Here is a 4,278-nt window from a genome sequence, read left to right on the forward strand (position 1 = left end):
GCTCAAATAAAATATTCAAGATTAGCTATGTTTATTACCATCCTCTGAAATGGACACTGAATGTCCCTAAAAAATAGCACACTTAATAATATCATTAATTAGTCAACTACACCAAACCCTCAGTAGATTAAAAAAAAATGGAAACATGTTCACAACATTCTTTTCTTCATAAGTCTATCCAAGCTTGATTAGGTTTTAGTAACTGGCAGGTCAACTGTCCACACATTTCGATTGTCATCTTCCAAAATGGACATTGTTCATTCTGCAGGAAGATGAAGCAATCCTCATCTCGAGTGTGATATCCATACTATTCTTTAAAGACCAGGAATTGGTGCACTGGCCCCATCATTATCAATAGAGTTCAACGAGTGTTTGGTCCTCTATTCATTCTACTCATGAACCAGTATGCAAAAAGCCTCTAATGGTCTACAACAGTGATCTCAAACTCATTTCAGTGTGGGGGCCAGATAGCCCACATTGGAAAGGCCAAGAGCCAACATAAGACGGGAGGGGGGAGGGAGCTGTTAGAAGATTTTAATGAGAGGAGACTTCATGCCCTATGCTTTTCGTAAACTCAGTTTTGCCTGTGACATTTTTAAATTTGATTCGTTTATATGACTACCTTGAGCACTGACCTGATGTGATAACATAAATTAAAATTACACCTCCCCACCATTTTTAATAAAACAAGAGAGCACATATTCTGTCGTTTCCAGCTCAACATGTCTTTAAAAAATAACATTTTGATTTGACAGTTGTTAAATGCCTCACCATTTTTTATTATAACACTCTGATGTCTTTTAATGGTGATAATTTTTGAAGGTGAGGATCCCGAGCTCATAGCTTTATCTTTGGCACTTGCTCCTACTAAGCGAGAGTTTGCGCAGCCGACATGCATCCTTTAACGATTAGCTCGGGGTTGCAGACTAGTAGCGGAATTGATGTACGCTACAAAAAGCTCGGAAGCAAGAAATAAATCAAAACAAAGGGCAAATGGAGACAGAGAACTATAAATTATGTACATACGTTAAAATAGCAGAGCAAATTTTTTAGCGAAAATGAATCCACGAGATTAGATTACTATGACCCATCATTCCTAGCGCTCGAGACATGGAAACTGGGACTCGCAACCGGTTGCCTGCGGGCCGCTTCTCAGCGAGTCACAAACATTTTTTTTTAAGACCCCTGGTCTATAGGAACCAATAGTCCACTGGATCTCTATTGTTTTCTATAGACCAATAGGTGTATCTTGCTTCCTAGAGACCAACAGACCTGTATTGGTTCCTCTAGATCAATAGGCCTCTATTGATTATGACCAATAGGTCTTCATTGGTTTCAACAGAATTCTACTGGATGACATTCCTACTGGACCATAACCTGATACACCCAATACAGATAGAAACCTCTGGAATTTTCGCTAGGGAAGGCAAAACCATTTAAAAATGTACCAGGACGCTGCTGGAATTTGTGAGGCTTAATGTGCATAAGCGCCTCGGTGTGGCGAACTTAACTATTAATCTGAGCAAAGATTTTCGGAATCTACTTTCCACTTGGGTATATAAATAGTTTGAGTGAAATGGCATAAAGTCCTGCACATGTTAAATGATTACACACAGCTAGGGTAGGCTCAACATACAGGTCAGCCAGAATGCATTCCACAGGTGTGCATCTGGTTCTGGCAGATAAACTCCTATCCTGAGCAAAGCTTGTGGGGCATTGTTTGCACTTGTAAAGTTTTCAAACACTGTGTATTCGATAATGGTTGATCAGACTGGTATTATGAGAAAAGGCTTGGGGGCACTGCTTGCACTTAAATGGCTTTTCACCTGTGTGCGTTCGATTATGGCTTTGCAGATTGGAACTTTGAGCAAAGGCTTTGGGGCACTGTTTGCACTTAAATGGCTTTTCACCAGTGTGCATTCGATTATGCTTTATCAGATAGGAATTTTGAGCAAAGGCTTGGGGGCACTGCTTGCACTTAAATGGCTTTTCATCACTGCGTGTTCGATTGTGGCGGATCAGATTGGAATTCTGAGTAAAGGCTTGGTTGCACAGCTTGCACTTAAATGGCTTTTCACCACTGTGTGTTCGATTATGGTGGATCAGACTGGTATTCTGACCAAAGGCTTGGGGGCACAGCTTGCATTTGTATTGCTTTTCACCTGTGTGGGTGTGATTGTGGTAGATCAGACTGCCACTTTGAGCAAAGGGTTTTGGGCGGAGCTTGCACTTAAATGGCTTTTCACCAGTGTGTATTCGATTATGGCTTCGCAGATAAGAATTTTGAGCAAAGGCTCGGGGGCAAAACATGCACTCAAAGAACTTATCACTTTTGCACTTTTGAGTGTTGCTGAGCACTTGGGACCTAGAGCTAGATGTGGGAGGATGCTGGCACTTGAATTGTTCATCTTTATGGGCAAGCAGGTGGCTCACAATTCCACGCTGATCTCTGGTCACATAGATGCAGGAACAGCATCCGAACCAAATGTCCTCAGTGACTTTCAGTGCGCAGTTGGTCTCCCCCAATAATGTTGCTCCATCACCTAGAAGAAAAGACCATGCATATTATGACATACAAAAAAAAGCTCAACCATGATAGCCACTTAGTTTGGAAAAGAATAGTTATCAATGCAGTTTTGCTGCACCTGAGCACTTTAATATGTTATTGCATTTTGGAATTCAGCTCACGGAAGCACTCAAATGCAACTAACACCATTAAGTGTAGTCCCTAGTCTTTAATAAGGTAAATACTAAAAAAACAATGTTAAGCATTCTATTTTCATCATCTCTAAATTACACTTCACATACCTTCTCACCTTAGAAAGCTTTCCTGTTTCCTTCGGATCTTTTTTTGTCACAATAAAGTGTTTATCACAGTACATGATGTGGAAAACAGCTCAGAAAATGTGGACTATGAAAAAGGACAAACACGACAGGATAATGCTGTACTCGCAACTGAGGCATTTCGATAGAGGAAACAGGTAAAGAAAAACACACTCAGTATCTTAAAAGATTGCACAAAAAAAAGGGCAACACTCACCAACCGAAAAGTGTGTTCGTAATTTACATTTCTTACCCGTTAACTACGTGGCTCATTTTTTTCCACAAGAAAATATCTCTTTTCCTGACAGCGCTAACGAATGACACGAATGCCCATAACACAGAATGTGGAAGGCCCTAAAATGTACCAAGGTGCACAGAAAATGTCTGTCACTTGTGCTTCGTGAGTGGTGTATAAGATCCCTTTGCCGTATGTTTCTTTGAATGATAGATTAAGGGGGGACACTGGCTAGAGATTTAACTTCTGAATTATTCAAATTGATCAAAATGAAATTTTCAGGGGAGGTTTGACATCAGATGTAGGTGTATTGTGAAAACTTTCAACTCTTTAGGACAATTTTACATACCTGCATAAGATGTGTCACTCTTCAGTAAGAAATCTATAATATGCAAATGAAGCTATTAAGCACCATTTTGACGGCTTGAATACAAAGAGGGGGATGTGGGATCTAGTTTTTCAAACTCAAATATGAGGAAGAGCTATTACCTAAGAAATTAGCTGCATATCTGTCCTATGTCAATTTTTGAAAGTAGATAGCCCTATTCCCCACTAAATTTCAGTTCAGAAACATCTTGATTGTGATATCAGAATACTTTTACCTTCAAAAAATATTTGTTTGTATGAAATTGCAGCAAAAGGTGGAACTGAGAAAAAGGCATGAAAAACATTGAACTCCTTTACTTTGTTACTGCCTCACAATGTGTTGAAAATATTTCATTTTAACAAAAGTATCTGGCGTATGGTTATCAAATTCAGTGTAAGGGTATATAATTAGTTCCTAAATCCAAGAACCTAAAAATTAAAAATGATTTTTTTAAAACATATTTTTAAAGGGACACTGACAGGGTATTTATGCTCGCCGAGGTTTTTAGTTGTACGTGACATATGAGAGCTCAACTACCCAGAACAGAATTTGCGCCTCGAAATTCGGTTTCTTTCCGCCCGAAAACCGCCGATCAAGAATTGGCCGGTTCGAGTCTCGCTCACTCTCTTTTTCGCGGTCACGGGCCGTTTTCTAAGGTATCGATGCGACCACCAAATTTAATCAAAGTCGTGGGTCAGTGAAGGCACACACTCAATATTTAAAATAGAAAAAAAATATGAAACCCATTTTTTGTGGCTTCTAAAAAGCTGTAATTACGTTGATTGAAAAAAAAAGTTCCACAGACAACCGGAAGCATACTGTGCGTTCGTCGTTTCGCGTATCGTGGGACTCG

The 4,278-nt window shown here is 39.6% G+C and overlaps 1 pseudogene; it reads left to right on the forward strand.

The window, feature by feature from the left end:
* The first annotated feature begins 1,442 nt into the window (after positions 1–1,442).
* LOC120846299 lies at positions 1,443–2,529 on the forward strand (annotated as a pseudogene).
* The last annotated feature ends 1,749 nt before the right edge of the window (positions 2,530–4,278 follow it).

Source organism: Ixodes scapularis, unplaced genomic scaffold, assembly GCF_016920785.2.
Source record: "Ixodes scapularis isolate PalLabHiFi unplaced genomic scaffold, ASM1692078v2 PGA_scaffold9__187_contigs__length_104089568, whole genome shotgun sequence".
Lineage (NCBI taxonomy): Eukaryota > Metazoa > Arthropoda > Arachnida > Ixodida > Ixodidae > Ixodes > Ixodes scapularis.